Source organism: Haliotis asinina, chromosome 15 (genome assembly GCF_037392515.1).
Source record: "Haliotis asinina isolate JCU_RB_2024 chromosome 15, JCU_Hal_asi_v2, whole genome shotgun sequence".
Lineage (NCBI taxonomy): Eukaryota > Metazoa > Mollusca > Gastropoda > Lepetellida > Haliotidae > Haliotis > Haliotis asinina.
The window spans coordinates 51170640-51179150 of record NC_090294.1 but is presented as its reverse complement, the minus strand read 5'-3'; the positions used below and the strand labels follow the sequence as shown (position 1 = coordinate 51179150).

The 8511-nt window shown below is 43.9% G+C and overlaps 1 pseudogene; it reads left to right on the top strand.

The window, feature by feature from the left end:
- Positions 1–392: 392 nt before the first annotated feature.
- LOC137265111 (uncharacterized) lies at positions 393–2692 on the top strand (annotated as a pseudogene).
- Positions 2693–8511: the final 5819 nt, after the last annotated feature.

Here is an 8511-nt window from a genome sequence, read left to right as displayed (position 1 = left end):
AGCCCAGCAGGGCACAAGGTCGACGGGCAGGTCGAACTCAAATCCAGATCATGGAAGACCTGTACTGGGAAAAGCTGAGGAAGATGGATGCACCTGAGACAGCAGACGAGATTGCTAGCAGACGACAGCAGGAGATGTGCTTCACAAGGAAACTCTGGTATGGGTCTGTCATCAAGGAGACCAAACTCAAGTCAGATCAAAAGGCCAAGTCATTGTTCAACTGCCCATGTGAACGACACAGCATGTCTTAACACAAATAACAATGGTTACACCAAAGAAGAGAGCGACTGGGATCCAGACACTGTCGACTCTTCTGTCTTTGGGTTTCTCCAGAGGTCAGGATCTGGTCAGGAAGAAACCAAGGCACAGTTACATGAACAAACGCCACTCTGATGGCTATAAATCTCGTTAAAAGGGGACAGGATTTTCACAAAACGCGCTTGAAACCAGAACTAGCTCAAAATGACCCAGGGAAGGGTACAGGCCAGTTCACAGCTGCAGCACCGCTGTTTCAGTGGCTGAGGAAGGACGCAATCGTAACACAAAGAGAACCAGACAGAACCTCCAATCCAACTGAGCAGGATATGGGTCAGTTTTCTTTAGGTACGCCTTCTCTCCCGACACAAGATGGGGAGTTCTTGGAAGAGGTTTTGTTCCAGAAGGGTACCCCTGATCATGATGCTATTCATCTCAAACAGTTGTTGAAAGGCGTCTCAAACTTTGACTCTCTGGGTGATGTTCCAGAATCTATCTTGGAGAGAGTTCTCCTTCTAACATGCAAACCATTTCTTAAAGGAGGATACAACAGTGGTTTGTGTTTTTTATCAAACCTCATCCAGAGCCTGGAACAGTGTGCGGACCAGTGCGATTCAACAGAAAGTGCTGCAGTGAGTCCCACAGACTCTTCAACAGAGAAGGAAGAGAACAGCATTGTCCAGAAGCAGAGAGATGCATTGCACAGAGAGGCCTGTTTCACGAGGTAGGGTTTTTTTTCGTGAAAACATTGGACTGGGTGGTTTTGTGAATACAGTGGAATAGTGTTGATTTTAAAGTAGTGCGTAACATGTGTAGGATGTCGTGATGCTATTACATTCAAGGTACTGGTTTTGCTGTGTCCGTTAATAATGCCTAACCAATCACACTTATTCCTCATTTCAGACTTCAACAGCTGCCATTGTTTGAGACTAAATCTACCAATGATGACGACTTCATGGGAAACCTTTCCTTCACAGACAACAGTTTTGATGATAGGTACGTGATATTGAATTATGAAATACTCCTTTACTGGTCAACGTATTGTTGTCGCTGGCATTGCAATTAGTAATGACGTGATCACATCGTAACTTTGGGTTTGATGTTTCAGGACTGTTACTCCTCATTCCTTCCTGCACGATGACTACCTGGAACATCCTGTCTCCCTCTCGAGGCTCTCTTGGACAGACCTATCCCAATGGTCATTCCGTCACTTCTTTCTCCATCCAGAACTATGGTGAGGACAAGCCAGCCAGCCATGAACCCTTTCCTTCTGGGTACGTCTTCAAGAGGGCGTGTGGGGCTTCCTTTAGAGTGTCTTCTGAATTTTGGCACATCCAAATACCAGCGCTGCCGTCAGACATGGTCGACTACAAAGTGGAGGCAGCTGGTCTGACTGAAATAGTAATTGGTTCAGGGTGTTCTGGGGAGGTTTATTCAGCAACGTTGACAGTGTCCCCAGGCCAGAGTAGAGACGTGGTGGTTAAAGAACACTTCACAGACAAGACAACACAGGAGTCCATCGCAAGCGAGGCAAAGATCACCATGTACCTTGTGTCCACAGGCTGCGTCCCAATCTGTTACGGACTATTTAGCAACAAGAAGGATTGCTACAACGTTGTGATGGAGTATGTTGGAAGCGGACAAACACTCTATGATGTAATGCGCTAATCGAACTTACCAAGATTTCACTGGCTGAATATTGTATGCCAGCTCTTCCGTTTACTGGGTAAAATCCACAAGAAAGATGTCCTCATCAATGACATCAAGTCAGACAATATACTTGTGGACATGACTGGTGAACTGCCCCTGGTCAAGTTCTGTGACATGGGGACAGTGTCATACAAATGAGGGGTAACCTACAGAGGGGACATGGAGATTTGTGCACATCTAGCTCCACAAGCCTGTGCTCATGCCGAGAAAACTGGTGCATGTGATGTATTCAGTCTTGGCAGGGCCCTGAAGAAAATCCATGGCATCTCCCAAATCTCAACATTATTGGCAGTTTCTGACATGTGTTTGGCTGAGGACCCATCCCGTCGCCCAACTCTCGAGGCTGCAAACCAGCTGTTGCAGGGGGAGTACACAAGGGAGCTCATGTTCCCCACACTGACTATACCGAACACGGCTATCTTGATTCCAGTGACAGGTGACAGTACATCCGGCAGCTGCAGCCAAAGAAACAGCAGGAATGGCATCAAAAGAAAAGGCCTCGGTCACAACGATAAATGAACATGAACTGGGTACGTCAGTAGTTGAAGCTGATCCTGCTGTGATCCAGGACATCTGTTCCACTTCCATCGACCATGTGCCACACATCGACGTCGCTGGGTTATCTCATAGACAGGCTGTATCAAGAGTGAAACGTGCCAAAAGGTGCCGTGTCCTCTGCTGCGGTCACAGATACACCTGCTATTGTTTCTGCACAACAACAAACTAAAACAATGGTTAAAAATATGGAAACTGCTATTCCTAAGTCTGCTGAAAGCGGACTTACAAGTGTGACTGATATTGTGGATATTGCCACTTTTGTAGAACATGGAAACGGAAGTTTGGACACTATGCCACCAGAGGGAACTTGTGAACTCCCCGCTCCCTTTAGTTCGCCAGATGGATCGTATGAGTTCTACGCGCCATCTGTACGTCCATCTTCTCCTGCATCATCACGTGCATCTTGCCACCTCCGCAGGACATCTTCATCAATGGAACTGTCCCTTGCTGCTGACTCGCTCGAGTTTTCTGTTACCATGGAAACTCTGGACACTGCATCTGAGTTTCAAACATCCCCAAGTCATACTCACGACGCTTCATCCGAGACGTTTGTCGACGATCACTCTCATGCCGATGTCGACTCTGAGGGTCGCCATACTGATGTTAATAAGGCTGCTGTCGTTGTTGTAGACGGGAACCGTACTTTTCCCAGTCTGGAAGTTCCCCATATGGCGGAGTACCGCGCGCTGTACCAGGCTGAACTGGAGGTGTACAACCAAGTACTGTCAGGACACATCAGTGTACGAGGATTATCTGCCCCTCACCCTGCCACTGTTGATGCTTCCCCTTGGGTTCTTTTTATGATTTATATAGACTTAGGTGGGGTTTGGAGATTTGTATAGACTTTAGATGGGGTTTGGAGATGTGTATAGGCTTTAGATGGGGTTTGGAGATTTGTACAGTCTTTAGATGAGGGTGGAGATTTATACAGACCTTAGATGGGGTTTGGAGATTTATATAAGGAGGACCTATATTTATTCGAGTGTATGTGTGAATGAAGTCCCACGGGAATGTGATGTGATATACATATATACATTTGTTTGCAATTGCAATGCATACGTATCATCTTGTAATGTTTGAAATCCAACAGAAACTAACTAAAACATGAAAATATTTTTGAAATGGTCATTGTGGATTTAACAGATTAACTTTAATGTAACATAACTTTACAATGTTTTCATAAATTGTTGAAAAAACATCTTTGTCCCCCAAAAGTTGTGTATGTTATTTAAATTACGCCTGCGATATTCTGTCCGGCGATTTACGCTTGGAAACTTCTGTGATAATTTGTCCTATAATATGCAGTGTGTAAAGGTATGGATATTTATACCTTGAATACAATGCTCATCTGTTTTCAATGTTATGCTGCTATTGTGCCGTAATGTTTTTTGAATCTTGTCATTTGACAATCAATATGTTTTTGAATACATAGATATTTAACTTATTAAATCTTTGTGTCATTTTGTTCCCCCCCATTAGTACTACTGACGTAACCGTTAGGCTTATAGCTATAGGCTTATAGCGGCAATAAACCCGTGGAGACCCGTGTTGAATTAAGCTTCACCAACGCATGCTTGTCGCAAGAGGCGACTAACGGGATCGAATCTCTATTGAGTAGATCGATGCTCGTGTTGCTGATAATTGCATTGTCAGGTCAAGACTCGATTATTTACAGACGCTGTATATAGCTTGAATGTTGCCGAGTGCGGTGTAAAGCAACAACCAAACCAAACAAAAACTTCATACAATCAGTAGTTCCGAAAGGCGTAAACCCTTCCCCCTGGTTGCTTGTTCGGCATGTGACTCCGACCATAATATCGACCACTGTTTGTCGGTCTAGCCTTACAGTTAGATAGTGAAATCAGTCATTTCGTGAAGTGAGTAAGAGGGTCAGCCATTTTGCGTCATTTTGTGTAACAATTAATACACTTTATACTGTCATTTCATGAAATTTCTCCTAAAAACATAATGTGCAAAGGTGGATAACAATTTCAACATCTGTTATTGTCACTAACATGTAAAACTGAACACCTGCGACTGCTCCACTTAAGCTTGGCCTAGAAGCATTTACGTCTGTTTGATTGACACATGTTGTGTCCAGAGCAGCCACTTTCACAAACCCCTGTCCATCACATATAGATGAAATAAAATCTCACGAAATTACAAAAGTACCGTGTCGTACAATGTTTTCGAGGTAACCATCTTTTCGGGGCATTTCTTTTTCCCGTAATTACTTCAGCCAAGTTGAGGAAAGTGAGATGACAGCGCCACCTGTAAACATCGTCTCGAGTGCAGACGCTTCCGTCGCAGTCATAACACAAAATGTTTGATAGATGAAGCTTTGACGGAAGTCGTGGCCTAAAATTCTATCAAAGTATTAAAATTCTACCCTAGAACGTAATGCACGTTTATAACCTACGTAAATGTGATCATAACTTTTGAAATAAAAAAGCTTGCATCTTGTCAAGCGGACCATCGTCTGCTCGAGTGAAAAGCCAAACAAGCATCACGTGACTCGAATGGAATGCTGCCGATGTAACAATAGAAACTACTGAACGCCGAATTGGTCATCTCTTACATATTTCTTATTCGTGCCGCAGAATTCGTACCCGGCTTCTGACTACTGGGTTCATTTAAAATACTACTGTGATGTCACCGTACTGCGCAGACATGACATGTTTTATTGTCCCTGCCATCGCGTGTCGTGCAGACAACAAGAATGAACATGAATATGACCGAATAACTTACCTGTAAATGTGTTTATTTTTAGCAATTTTCACAAACAGAACCATTCAAGTGACAAAGAAAAACATTTCCAGTTTGCTTCATGTTGGCTTTTCATTAAAATGACATGTTGTATTTGTTGATTCTTATGGGGAACAATGCATCACATGTGTTTCCATACAAGGGTGTGACCCCGCGCTATAACGAATAACCCGAAAACATGGTACGTCTGTGCGGCCAGACCTGTCGGGGTTTAAGGGCTCTACATACGTCACCACTCCCGTTCGTGTTGGCGGACAAGACACGAAATATTCGTTGCATTGGGAACCAGCGGACGACAGAACATTCTAACAATGAATTTATGAAAGGTGAAATGATATTTATTCACGGAATTACAGTTTTGATCATCTACTGATCCGCAATAATGTACACGATCATTTTTTACATTATTATCCCGAAAACACGACGTCCCACCACGGTATAGTGATTGATGTTACACAAAATAACGCGACATGACTGACCCTCTTAGTCACTGCATGAAACGCCTGAAAGTTTTTGCCATTTCACGAAATGACTCATCTCAGAATGTGACTGCCATGTATATACTATATATGTATCCGCCATTTACCTGCAATATACATATCTGTTGCTGACCTCGGTTTTAGACAACAAACAGATAAACAAAACTGATGCAAAATGTACAAATAGACTAACACGTGCATGCTCAAACAAGAACAAACGTAACGCTCGGGTAACAATTGCACAAACAGTCCCCAAACCATTTGACTATCACCTACACTTAGTCTAACGAACGTCAGACTTGTGCACACACTTGATGTTTTACAAACATGGAAAAACACATCAGACCGTTGAAATGTCATTTTACGTTTTTCCACGCCCGATACATTTTCTTACAAATGGCACATGTTTTATTCTAATTGTCGATATTGGTTTCACGTGCGATACATTTTGTTACAAATGGCAAATGTTTTATTCCAATTTTCGAGATGGCTCTCCACTCCATATCATCATCCGCAGTTGGATACTGCTGAAACACATTAACATCCTTCAGAGTTGTTAGGGTTAAAAAAAAATACCAGACCACCGGACAGGCTAGTCTTGAAATTTGACAGTCGGAGATGAAAACAGACCGGTCCGGACGGTCGGACAGGCAGCAATTTTAAATATATATTATAGTCCGTCTGGAATCTAGTCAAACTCAGCGGTAGGTCTGCTTTAATGAGAGTAAGTGAGTGAGTGAGTTTAGTTTTACGCCGCACTTAGCAATATTCCAGCTATATGGCGGTCGTCTGTAAATAATCGAGTCTGGACCAGATATTCCAGTGATCAACAACGTGAGCATCGATCACCGCAATTGGGAACCGATGACATGTGTCAACCAAGTCGGCGAGCCTGACCACCCGATCCCGTTAGTCACCTCTTACGACAGACACAGTCGCCTTTTATGGCAAGCATGGGTTCTGAAGGCCTATTCTACCCAGGGACGTTCACGGGTCTGCTTTAATGTGACTCGAGTGGTATTGGTATACTGTGGCAGGGTCCGTGGAATATGTACGTCAACCAGGTCTCCCAGTCACAACATGCGTTACGTTACAGATTCCATAACGCAGCAGAGATTCGGACAGAGCACTTCAGTGCAAACAGTATACGGATATCCACGACGTTTAAGGGCAGCCGGATTCCTTTGTAGGCGCCCTACAGTTCGTCCACCACTAACGCCACGATGGAGTAGACATCATGGCCGCTGGAATCAAAGTCAGTGGTCTCGTGTGCTCTTCGTAGATTCAATTTACCCTTCCATGAACCCTGCAGATGATTTATCGTCGCAATGGAGAGCGACTCACAGACGCAACTGTGGCCAAGTATAACCGATGTGGAGGGGAATCGGTCATAGTGTGGGCAAGGATAACTCCTTACTGAACGTACTCCACTAAGCGTGGTTCACAGTACTCTTAACGGGCATCGTTATCGGGGCGAGAGATTCTGGCTTCTATAGCGGTACCATTCCTGCAAGCTATGCATGGCTTTTATGGCCGACCTTCTTTACTGCAAGTCAACGCTTGGTCTCATGGGTCTAGGTTTGTCACGGAATTCCTTAGGCCGCAGGGTGTAGAGCGGATGGAGTGTCCAGCAGGCTTACCAGATCTCAGTCCAACTGACCGTGCCTGGGGTGAACCATCACCAGTGGTTCTGCCAGGACTCCGCAGAGCTCTAGCAGAGGAATGGAATGCGATTCCACAAGCGTTCTTTATGAACTTGATCAGGAGCATAAGAACTAGGTGCCCCTGTGTCTTGGACGCGCGTGAAGGGTACACAAGATATTGAATGACCGTTTCATGTCTGTCATTTTCATTCGGAGGAGTTGGTCTATACATCTGTTGTTTGCTAGTGCTGTCACGATGTGCCACGTTTGTTACACACTATTATTATGTTTTCTATAAATGTCTAATGTAAACACATTCTGTGTTTTCACTGATCAAAAACGTTAATACAAGGACATTACAAATGTAATTCAAAACAGTGTTGTACACGTAGTAGCACAAGTTGTACTAGTTCCGTGAATAATTTCGAATTTCAGAATCGGAAAATCTATTCCATTTTAGCAGCACCCAATAGAAGCTGACCTGGCAGTAGCATTATATAGGAACATGTTTCCCCTGTCCGCCACTAGTATCTCATTTCCAGACATGGTGAGACATGACAAAGACGTTTGATATGAAATGTCTGACCGATCTCTAATTGAAGTCTCTAATAGACCGAGGTGTGGTCACCGTGATGCCCTTAAAATAAGCATCAAACAATATTCTCTAGTTATTTGAGACGGGCCATTCCGAATGAATTACCTTTTCCAGACGTGCCAACAGCAGATGGCCACTATGATAATATGATATGTATGCTCGTCACACGGCGCGAAAGTAAACTTCCGGTTCAGATCAGGTGAAAAAGAACATATCACCACAAAGAACACAGCTCTGAAATAACGCGTTATGAAGAAATCCATCAAGGTTTACAGTTTCTAGACGTTAATGTACGTCGCAGTGATCCGGAATACCCTGAGTGACTGTACCGCCCAAGGCTCCTGAACCTACTGTGATGAACTCGAAATGTCCTGAGCAATGTCGTAGAAAATTACGCCAAAAAGTGGATATGATATGTGACGCATGTGATAGGATAACACAGCGAGTACACGAACTGATTTCAATGAAGACTGACAGTTACTTTACACTGTAGCATACCTGTCAG